Source organism: Galeopterus variegatus, unplaced genomic scaffold, assembly GCF_000696425.1.
Source record: "Galeopterus variegatus unplaced genomic scaffold, G_variegatus-3.0.2 Scaffold1087, whole genome shotgun sequence".
Classification (NCBI taxonomy): Eukaryota; Metazoa; Chordata; class Mammalia; order Dermoptera; family Cynocephalidae; genus Galeopterus; species Galeopterus variegatus.
Genome location: NW_007727198.1, coordinates 344804 through 357263, shown reverse-complemented (window position 1 = coordinate 357263; position 12460 = coordinate 344804). Strand labels below are relative to the sequence as shown.

Here is a 12460-nt window from a genome sequence, read left to right as displayed (position 1 = left end):
AATCTTCATACCAACCCTGTATCTTCATCTTCCAGGTGAGGAAACTGACACTGAGAGAGGCTAAGTGACTTGCTACGGATGCACAGCTAAAACGTGACAAAACCAGAACTAAAACCCAGTTAATCTGATTCCAGAACTCATTCTCTTAGCTGCTCTGCTCTGCTTTGATATGTATCACGTTATATTTAAAACATAAAATACTAGGATTAGTTTATCATCATAACATTACAAATTCAAATAAAAATTTTTCAACATGAGATGTAAAATCATGCATGTTTAAATTAAATAAGACTCAGGATTTGGATCTACATATACAAGAAAATCTCTACATAATCAAGAAAATTCAGGGAAAATATTTAATAAATACTCAAACATAAATTTTGGACTCAATCATTCAGGACAATCTAGGCTCCAAAGATTTTTTCCCCAAACTTATACACTGTGAGAAACATCATGAAATCCACTGACATTCTGTTACTCAAAGAATAAATCCCTACACCTGGCATGTTGTTCTTTAGGTTCCAGAGGCAAGGGCCCTACATCACTTGGAATTGAGACCAAACTTCATTTGGATTCTCAACTATCTGAATGTTTTATTGATGGTTTAAGCACTTTAAAGACAGAACAATATGTCAGTTCTGTAGAATCAAACGTGCCTTTGGTGTCACCTAAATGCTGACATCGCTGCTGATTATGGTGTTTATTATGTGACAGCAAAGGATGTCACTGGACTAGTTGTTTATTCCATTGTCATAATGTGACCTATTATCGTATTTAATTCATGAGCACTATACAAAGCAGCTAATGATTCTCTCATTTGATTACTAGGTCCACCATCATCTTTTTAAGCAAGCAACTCTTTTTTCCCACAGATGCTAAGATTCTTTACAGTACATGAGGTTATTGGGGCAGGGGGGCGGGGGAGGAAAAAAAGCAACCTTTTTTATTTTGGACCCAAGAGTGCAAGTTGCTAGGCCACCTGAATTCCCAGGAGAAAAATGAGTTAGTTCACCAAGTGTTTTCATTCAATACATGCTGTGCATTTTCCTTATTTATGATGCCTAAATGGTTTGCACAATCACTTCTCCATATTTAGTTATCTTGTTCTTAAAGCATTCCTATAATTGCACTGAGAGTCAAGATGCGTCCTTCAAAACTTTTATAAAGCTACAAATAATGTAACTCCAGATAGATTGCAACTGTCCTTAAGTATCACTGGGACCAGATGGCTGTACTGTTTTACCTCCCCTGGCAAGAAGCTGAGTATAACATAAAACTTAGTGTGAGAAATTAAAAGATACACTATGTTTTTTTTGTCAAGTTTGTCCTATTATTTCTCCCATTGATCATTTTACTTTCAATCAAGTTAAAATCATTTCCAAAATCAACTAATACCTTAGTTTCAATGTACCTGTACATTTCTCTGCAAATCCTGGAAAAAGAATTTATTGGTAGTTAACAGTTGAGAGTGGTATTAACCTAATCCTCCTGAATTCAAATCACAATAATGGGGGTCTTTTCCCCACTAGTTTACCCCTAAGAGAAACTGTAAGCTTCTTTTTACACCTACCACAACCTGCACCAAATCAAAGACAGCCGTAAGGATTTTAGTCCCTAGGTTCTCCACCAGCTCCAACCCACATAACTGAGGGTTACAAAGACAGCCACAAGGATTTTAGTTCCTAGATCCTCCACCCTCCACCCACAGAACTGAGGTTATCTAACTTAGAATTAACAGCCTGAAGGAGGCAGTGGCACTTGGTGACCCCCACAGCCAAGCACGCTAGTGTATACTTCTACTTTGGGGTTTCTCTTCCTTCTCCCACACCCTAACATTAAAGATTTCCCCAAGGCTCATCCTAAATCCTCTGCTCTCTTCTTTAATCTTTTTCCCCTGGAGAAATAAAGTTGTTCCAAAGTTTCACGTATCATTGCAATTGCTCAGATCTTAAATCTCTATCTGTACCTGTGACCTCTCCTCTGAATTTCGGTCCTTTTTATTACCAATTGCAGCTGCATTTGGAGATCCTGCCTCGTAACCAGATCTAAATAACTTACTCCTGACCTCCCTTTTCCTCTGACTATTTTTCATCTTGCTGCATACTCACATTTAGGGTCATTGCTCCAGTTGCTATGCTTTGGGGCAGTCACACAGCAGCAGTGAGAAAAGAAATTAGGCAGCTTTTGAGCAGGATTGCTTTAGGACTGCTAGACACCTAGATAGCTTGTTTAGACAATTAGCATACATGACCAGAGAACACAATTTTTAACCCCTCTGCAAAAAGAAAAAGCTGAATTCCAAACAGTAGATTAGTTTAAAAAAGAAAGAAAAAAGAACAATTGGGATTTCACTATTTGTTACATTTTAGAGTCTTTTATATTTATATCATCTACCCTGAATGCAATCAGAGAGAGAGAGAGAGAGGAAGAAGGGAGGAGAGAACACAGCGTGTTTGGCAAATTTCCTACCAATCTATAAAGGGTTGAACATGCCTTTGTGCCTGTCCTTGCAAATAACTTTTCTTCTTAAGCTTTTTCTTGGGAAACTAATGACATTTTTACAAAGCAAAAACAGTAAACAGAGATAGAAAAAAAGAGAATTACACTTTAAAAATTACATCAAATTGGACAATAAAACTAAAGCATTGGAATATGAGGCAGCAGGAGGTTTAAAAAAACTTATTCATCTTAGTTATGAGATTTTACTGGATTTATATTTTTTTGAATGACAGAATCCATAATTTAATTCTATAACAATGCAAATGCACAACACCACCTTACCAAAGACTGCTGCTTATGTTAAAGAAATCTTATACAATAAAAAAAAAAATCTGCATTTTTCTATGCAAACAATAGATGAGGAGACCAAGTAATTTAATATCTGTTATCTGTGGGAAACAATGTTTCAAAAGAAAACCAAACCCCTCGTGTTTTTTCAAAATGACTTTAGAACTCAGGATAATGCATGTATATGCACAACACTTGGTGATAATAAATCTCCTCTACATAGCATTCATTCTTCAAGAGGCCAAAACTTAATTACAGGCCACAGTATTTTAACTGGCATTTGGGGGGAACAAACTTTGTATGTGACACTTGTTAACACTTGCTTTTAATCCTTGTAGGGGATTGAGGCTTTGGCAAAGCATGTATCAATGGGATACAGTGGGGGTTGGTCATCACCTATTATCTTTGTCCTTTGGAAAACCAATGACTATGAACTAGAAAGGCTCCACTGGTTTCCCTGGGCCAGCTAAGCACTCTGAGTGGGTCACAGGATACCCTATAACACTGGGTCTATAACAGCCCATAAACTATCTTGGGGCTGAAAAAAAAATCACTCCTCAGGTTTCCCTATCCAAGTCAATGGTGTCCCAAGCCCTCCTTCCAATTTCGACCTACCGGTTCGGAGTTACCATGTACTAGCGCAAAGTATTAGATCATGTCATAACTCTATAAATGTTGAACCTATGACACTGCCATCCTCTGGCAGAGCAGACTATATTCTAAAAACAGCAGCTAAGGCTAGTCAAGACACTTAAGTATCTCTGTCTGTATCTCTCTGTCTGTCTCCCCCCACACCGTCCACATGCACACAAAATTAAGGAAGTCAGAGTGCAAGGTAATGTATGCTTGCGTCAATTTCTCTTCTTTTCCATTTCCTTATAGCTTTAAAAAACACGTCATTCTCATCTGGCCTTTGACTGTGTTACTGAGTTAAGAAAATAGCAGAGTGATTCATAGGAAAGTGACTCTTTGCTGAAATAAGTGCTGTTACACCTATGCATCTGCCAGCTCCCCTTTTTCATCTACTGTCTTTGAAAATACACCCAAAAAGCAGCAGGGGGAGAAAATGGACAATGACATTTCCGAACTACGTCTGCATCCAAAACTTGATGACAAAGGAAAAAGTTATGGAGCATTTATAAATCCTCCCAAACTCAATCTATTGCTTTTTGCCTACCTTCAGGCTTTTCAGAAACGAATACAAAGCCTTTGACTGAGAAAGAAAAGTAGCATTGTAGAGATTCAAATTCCAGCTAAGTCTTGGGACTTCTTAGAGTCAGAGTCTGTCAGACACAAGACTTCCCATGCACTTGGTGGCAGAAAAACCCTGTGAAATGTACTTTTTTAGGTTCATGAGAGAAAGCTCTACCATCCATCAGAATAAGAAAAGGACCCTAGGAAGCTGAAAATTACCCTTTGTCCGTCACAGAAACAGCTGTTGCAGAATGCCTTGCTTCTTCAAATACATTTGGAGTTATAGGGGGAAAAAAACCCAAAATACCCTCTCTCAAATACAGTTATAACTGGAATACCTTTTCAAAGGTAATGTCTTTTCAAAGACATGATCTCACTGACCTGTTAGACTAAGACTTACATGTTAAATAAAGGCACCAAACATGATTTGTTTCATAAAGAAAAATTTTATTCCATTTTAAGGATCATGTGTTGAATGAAAAATCCTACTGATATTACTGCCCCACTATAACATACTTACGTGCATAGATATGGCTTCTAAGAGGAAGTAACAGTGATTTTAGAATTATAAATCATATATAGTAGGTTGCCTGGTTCCTGCAAACATCAAAGACATATTAAAAGCTAGGAAAAACCCGAAAGAGCTAAAAGCAAGTCAATATCAACATAAATTGAGTACTAGCCAGATATCAGCATACTAATGGAAAATTTCCCACTTTCTTCCTCATAGAATTCTGCCTTTCCAAAAATGGATATAATCTGAAACTTTCTCCTCCAAATATTGTATCATCTATAAATATTGATATATACACAAAAAGAGCATCCTTAAAATCCTGCATACCATTTTTTATTTAAATTTAAGATGCGGGCAAGAAATCTGGGGAAAACGTCTTTAATAAACCATTTCCTGAAGATACTGAAGGCAAAATTAATGAGGCTGAACATAGACCCCCATGGAGAGGGTCAGCCAAGTGACCCCCACCATTGCAGTCAGCACTGTGTCCCCCTTCCTCATGCCTTAGGAACTCGGTTTTCTTGACACATCCCATACAGGCATATACAGGGCAATGACTTTGGTGCAAACCAGATAGTACGTTTGACTAGGCGAGAATCTGGGAGGAGAGCATAAGAATTTTCTTGCCTATCTGCCTCAAGAGAGCTTTTAAATTGTGACCTCCAGGAGACGAAGGGAGGACTAGGCTCAACAATCACACTGCTGTCCTCAAAGTGCCCACTAAGATAATTTGATTCCCAGACTTGAAACATTTTAGGGCTGAACCTGATGTTAAGGAACATCTTGTGCACCTTTATCTTAACGGAGAAAGAACGTGAAGGCCAAAGGGGTGAGATCACTCATCCTAATTCACAAACAGCCCATAAGCACAAAAGCCAAGTTTCTTGATTCTCAGTACCCAATATGGAGTCTCAGTTCAAATGACTCTTTGTCGGTAGAGACTTTCCAGAATCCATCTCCCCACCCCCATCCTCACTCCCCATTTCTCTCTCCCTCCTTTGTGCCTCCATCTGCACCTTGTACTCAGTTTTATCATATCACTTATCACTGTGTACATCGATAAATTGTTTGCATGCCTGGCTCCCCTATTTGACTTCGAACCTACATATGGATAGAACTATATCTTCCTCATCTTTGAATCCCCAGGGATGTGTCTGTGCCTGGTCAATAGCAGCCACTCTATACAAGTTTGGTGAGCTTTGTGAGAGTAAGTTTATAGGGCATAACATTACATCTGCCTTAGAAGCCTGTTGCTTCTCTTGCTATTTCCTTTTGTAAGTTCTTTCTTCTCCCTCCAAGAAGAGAATAGTCAAAACATGACTGAGGCTGCTCCTGGTTGTTTGTTCCAACTGAACCGTTATTCTATTCAGGTCCAGAGAATGAGCTAATTTGTAACTTTTTTCCCCTATGAATATAAACCCCGAGTAATATGTGCCCATCATGACTGAAAAACCCTGGTAATTTAGTATAACTGAACCAGAAATGATATGAATTCACGAGACTCGCAGACACAAACCCTAGCCTAATTCCAGGAGTCTCTGGCCACAAGAGCCCCCAGGATATAGGGCTCCAATGGCTAAATAAAGGAACCGGCAGCAGATCCCTATCTAATCAGTACCTGGGCCTGCCCAAGGGGAGCGCTGCATTTCCAGGGTCAGCACAGAAAAAACTGCGTTTTCCAACTGCCCCACCCCCGCCCCAAATTTCTCTGAACAAACTGCGTCACATTCCCTGAAGCTACTTAGACAAAGGTGAACTACAAGGCTTTGGGAAAATCAAAGTGGGTGGGGCCTTGTCGTGGATCTCTACTGCATATGCTGACTTACAAGAAAAATGTGCCAGGCTTTTACTTCAAGACCCACGTTCAGCTTCATTCCCATTAAACATTTATTTTCAAATAAACAAGAACTTGAAATTTTTCTTTGACATTTTTTGAAGAGCCAATAACACTAAAAATTCTAGTTGTTGTGCACAGTAAAAGTAAGCGTGCCTCACCAATACCCCAAATCTGCTTCCTGCCCCGATCCACCCCACATACACACTTTTTACCCCTGCTCTCATCAAATACCTTCAACTGCTTTAGAAAAATATTAACTGAATGTCTGGTCAATAATAAGCTCATCAAGAATGCATCATCTCTGCTTACAAAAGAACCAACCAGAATCAAATTAAAACCCAAAGATAGTGAAACACACTGGTACCAAGTTACCAAAAGTCAGAAGGCATTCCTGATGCTAAGTGTTCATAGAAGCTGTCTTTATAGCAGCTGATGGCTATCAACATAAAATGACATTAAATACAGAAAAAAAGAAAGGAAAAGTAATGATATTCAATTTGTTACTTCAAGAAACAAAACACATAAAATCACACAGCTTCAAAGAGCTACTTACTACCTAGCCATTGTTATGAAACAATATAAACTGCTCTTAGGGTTCCCTCTCCTCCTTCTTCTGGACACGCCATTCGGTCACCTACCACAGCAATTCAGAAGCCAGGACAAAAAGGACACCAGCTGTTTATACTCTTTCTTCCTAGCTAGAGCTTCTGCTTAGAATCCTATCTAGGAATGCCAGATTTATCAAATAAAAATAGAAGACTCCCAATTAAACTTGAATTTCAGATAAACAATGAATACTTTTTTTTTTTTTTTAGTATAAGTATGCCCCGTACAATATTTTATCTGGCAACCTTCTCTCGATCTGTTCTTCTATCCTGGTGACTTGAGCCGAATAAAGTCAAATCCTCAAAAACCCATTTTTTCCCCCTTTACCTTAAAGTCCTAAGCAGCCCTTCACATGGATTCAGCACAGGCTCTACAGTTGCCCAGAGTAAAGCAGAAGGCACTCTCAGCCCAGCTTACCTGACCAGCTGCAAGGAATTTAAGGAAGTTGACTGGTGAAGAAAGCAATTTTTGATCCCATAGCTCCGCCCACCAAGCTTCTCAGGGCTCGCTACACTGTCAGCCACTCCACTTTCCCACCCACAGTGGTGCAACTGTAGTTTTAAATGACCTTGACGCCCACTGGAGCTCCCCCTTTAGGTTAGGATGAAGAGAGGCATGGTGTGTGACCAAGACCTGCCTAACCCTTGACTCCAAATGTATGCAACAGTTTATTGAACGTATGAATACATGAAAATGAGACTTTTATGTTTTTTTAAGGTTTTTATTTGCATGTGTGCAGGGGGGAGGGATGGTTCTTTTTTTCCCTTCAGCCCTGTCTGTGGAATACTCAAATTCAAGCAAAAGTTACCCACTAAAAGCCCAGGAAAATGACTGCTTGGTGTCATGTTTCTATATAGACATATAAGATCTATGTAGTCCATATTCAAAACATACAGACAAATAGCCATTATTTGCATAGATATCTTTTTCAGTCAATCCTTGATTACTCATATTAAAAGAAAGAGTAGTAAAGGGGCATGGTTAATCCTAATGAACCAAATAATATATTCAGGAAAAATGGCAATCTGTAATAGACCCACACTATGGAATATATATATATGACACAAGTGGCAATTGTAAACATATGGGAATCAATTGCTAGATACAGTCCTGAATTTATTTTGTATTCATTAAGAATGCAGACTCTTTCATTGGAATTATCAAAGATTCAGAATTAGTAAGGTCAGAAAGAATGAAATTGTACTGTACTGGGGCAGTTCATATGTTTATAGACATATCAGAGAAAACAGTAAATGGAAAGGCTCTTAGAGATCATTTAGTCCAGCATTTGCCAGTGTGTACCACAGACCACTACTCTCAAGAGGGGATCCTCAAAAACTGGGTTTCCTGGTCAAATGGCTGTAAGAAATGGCATGCAATATTCCTCTTTTAGAAACTGACAATGCACGAGCATAATAAAGGGTGTCACATGTCCCACAACAATGACACTTGCATGCTTTTGTTAAGCCAGCATTTCCCAACCTTGTTTAATCACAGAAACCATCTCCCCCTTTTTATCAATCGCCTGTTAACATTCTCCTTAGGATGCCCTTATGAAAATACTGATCTAATCCGATCTTCTCATCCTACAGGTAAAGAAACTAAAGCTTAAACCAAGGTGCATGGCATTTTATAGTTCAAGCTAGTTTTCCTTCATACTTTCATGTCAATTTCTCTCCTAAATAGAAAAATAGAGTGAACTCCAAAGAACTGGACCTTCCATCCGAAAGACAGTTTTGCCTGTACTTGATCTCCCAAAAGCTAACAAGATGGATATTTTTCCTGATGGCTACGAAGTAACATCCCACAATCATCTTCCCAGCATCCCTTTCCAGAGGCTGTAAGTTCTGTCAGATCTTTCTAAATGGCTGCTGTGGCTTTCTTTTGTTTGAAGGCTTCAGTAAGGCAACTTCTGAAATACGAATTTCAAGCCTTCTCTCTCTAACTGGCCTTCCTACACTGTGACTTCTGTCCCTTGAATCCATGCCAGTTACCTTAGGTTTTCCATGACTTAAGGATCTCAAGTGAGTTTTAACTGTACTAAAACTTGGGAAGTAGGAAGGTATTTGGCAATCCCCTCAGTTCCTAGGGGTTTTGGTGTTGCACTAAGTTCAAACCTTGGGGTTTCCACTTAGCAAAATTAAATTTCCTGTCTCCAAGTGAAAAGAAAGTTTCAGAGAAAAATTTAATTTAGACAAATATCTTACAAATGTATAAGGAGAGTATAAGATGAGAACGGCACTGATTATTGTTCAGATTTAAACAATTTATCTTTACAGGGCTCAGTGTGCTAAGAATAAATGAAATAATTATGTCTCTCTAGCCAGCTACTTATCCCTCCACCCAAAGGTCATATAAAGGGCAGATATAGTTATTGATTTACCTCTGCATTTTGAAATTAGGAGCACAAAGATGAAAAGCAGGCCTTGTTTTGCTAAATATGAGTCTTCTTTCAGATATAGAAATTTAAAAGCATGATATCAAAATGGTTGTTGACAGGTTATTGCTAAATTCATAAACATGAAATCATTTTTCAAACCCCAAATAGAGCCAAATGTATCCACTTTAAAATAAGCATTTTCCTCACACTCCTATCCTACTACCAAACTAATACCAAAAATGCAATTTCTAAGCAGAAAGTTTTGCTTGGTGACATGGACTGATATTAAAATACTTTGAGGCATGGATTAAGTCTACAGTTTGTTAGTGATAGCGTACATTTTATCACCCCAAGTCTTACTGAAACCCTTGCGCTAACTTGTTATAAAACTGTAAGCAGTATCAGACAAATCCCCAAAGAAAACTCCAAACTCCAAGTGTATTGTGTATTTAAATACAGTGGCATTTTTAACCAAGCAACTCTTTTAAATTTTTTCTCTTTTAAAAATAAAGATCTATTCTGCCTGGCCTGAGCATCTACCAGGTATATTGTTTCATTCAAAATGTTTCAGAGATGTGAACAGAATTAACAAAGTTCTAAATGAAACTGCTGAGATCACCTTTCAAAAATATATGTTTTCAAATGATCTTCTTCTCCCAGTCTAATTTAGTAATTCAGCAACCTTGTTAAGCTCACCTTCTGCTTTCAGCAAGCAGTTAATATTTGAGGATGACGAAACTGTTCCTAGTATTTAAAGAATTAAACAAGGCCATCCACAAACAATGTATCTAGAAGTGGAGTTTGTTTTGAGAAAATAAAGTGATAAAGGGAGGGGTTTTTTGTTTTAAAATAAATCAATCCCTCAACCATAAATGTCTCATGCCCTTACACAGAGGTTGAAATATGACCACTGTCAAAGGATGCTTATCTACAAATCCAAAACAAGGAAAAAAAGCAAAGCAAAGAACAGAGAGTGAATTAATTAGCTTTCAGATCTGGCAATTGTACTCCCTAAATCAGTTTAAACAGCTGGAACAAGACTTACTGTACTTATTAAGTTGTACACTTGTGGGGATGTGGTGTTCTTTAAAAATGTGCATCCTCTACATTAAGTACAAAATGGTTTCTAGGGTCATTCAGGCCACAGCAATATTCTAATCACTGCCTTTCAATTAGTGGAGTCCTTATTTTGGTGAGGAAAAATAAAATAAAACAAATCCATTCCAGCTTCATTGTGCCTTCCCTGAAAATCAAGATAAATTAGAAAACTTCAGAAAACATGTCTTTCTGAATAAATAAAATAAGTCCATTTATGTCCCTTATATAAGGTAAATCAAATTCCGTTATAGAAAATATTTGATAAAGTGGATACAGTGAAATAAACAAGGTAGTGTAAAACATCAGTGTGCAAATCTTTTACACTTAATTTTCTACTAAAGATAGCTGCAGCATTTATTTAGTTTTACATTGACTGTATATACTAGCCTCTAGTATATAAGGTCAAATGACTCTTCAGATGCAAACTAATTTGGACCATTTTTTAGTGTGTTGGAGAATAACTGTATATACAGTTTTAGCCCATGTTACTTGGGATGGGACAATTGTTCACACACATTTAGAGATCAGGTTGAGGCCCCTGTAAAATTACATTTTCCATTGATATCATAAAAGTAGTCATGGAAGGAAAACTCATTTGAAGGATTTATAGAACACTGAGGTCTAGTTTATGTTTTTTTCACACCACGTCCACTTGAATATTAGTGGCTAACTTTATTGTGTATTTATCATGTGCCAGGCACTGCTCAAAATGCTTTATATGCATTTTCTCACTTAATCTTCACAATCGAGGAAACTGCGGCAGAGAGAAGTAAAGAAATATACCCAAGCTGACAGAACTAATAAGTAGCGGAGCTGGGATTTAAACCTAGGTGCCCTGGATCTGGAATTCACACTCGTAACCAGGACACTTTATTGCCTGGTAATATTTTGACAATGCTAAGCTGGTTCAAATATTTCTACTGTCTGGGTCACTATTTTCTCTCTAAGATTATAACAAACATTGCACATCAGCTGGTCATTGGATGTGTCCAGAAATGCAGAAACTATTTAAAAGACAAACGTATGGCAAATGGGATAGTTTTTTAAGTATCTAAGGATCTTAGGTGACTTGAATGTGAATAAGACGAGGTAGTCAAATGTTTAAAACACAGTCTTCCATCCTCCTTGAAGCAGAACAATTAGTACAAACATATCCTCTTTTCTTTTTTTTTCTGGCGCCGGCCAGTACAGTGATTTGAATCCTTGACCTTCGTGTTATCAGGACCACACTCTAACAGAGTGAGCTAACTGGCGAGCCCCTCTTAAAATACCTTTTTAGTAAATGTTTGCACTACAGCATTTTGCCTGTTAGTTTGGGAGAAGCAGTGTCAAATTATCAGGAGTTGGGTCATGAGAGCTTTAGCATGAACGTCCATGACCTTACAAAAGGAACAGTCCAGTAAGAGCACTATGGAGACAGAGAACTGATGGGAGTGAGGCTCAACGAAAGAGTTGGTCTGTGCACTTTTTGACTATTATTGCCACCCTAAGGGAAGGATCTTTTTAAAACACAGTAGCACTATTCAGAGGCAAGTTTACTCAGACCACAAGTGTATGAATGCTGTAGGTTCAACACTACCATAAAGCGGAGAAAGTCTCTGAATGATGACAAAAGATCAACCTTATCACAAAGTAGTACCAAGTGTTCTTCTGAAGCATTTTCCTCCCATAAGAACACAGGCAAATGAGAAATCACATAAACTGCACACACCACCTCATAATAAACTTCCCCACCCAAAGTTCAGTTTTAGTGTGGGTTTTGTTTAAATGACCATAGGGTAGATGTACTTTGAGATAATGCAAAGGCTCATGATCTATGGGCCTAAGAACCAGGGTTTGAGTTTTTCAGTGCTTCAAATGTAGCCAGTGAACAAGAGTTGCATTCTTTAAATTTTCTTTTCTATACTGCCAATTTCTTTTTGGTTAAGTAAACATTATTAACAAAATAAAACTAAAGATTTTCAAACACAAATGAATATATACAGCTGCATCATGTAAACATGTGAATAATGTAAACATATAAATTCTATTCTGTAATTGATCA

General features: G+C 37.9%; 1 protein-coding gene across 3 annotated transcripts in view; it reads right to left on the bottom strand.

Moving 5' to 3' along the window:
• MBNL3 (muscleblind-like splicing regulator 3) overlaps positions 1-12460 on the bottom strand; it is a 58327-nt gene that overhangs the window by 26235 nt on the left and 19632 nt on the right. The window lies entirely within an intron of this gene.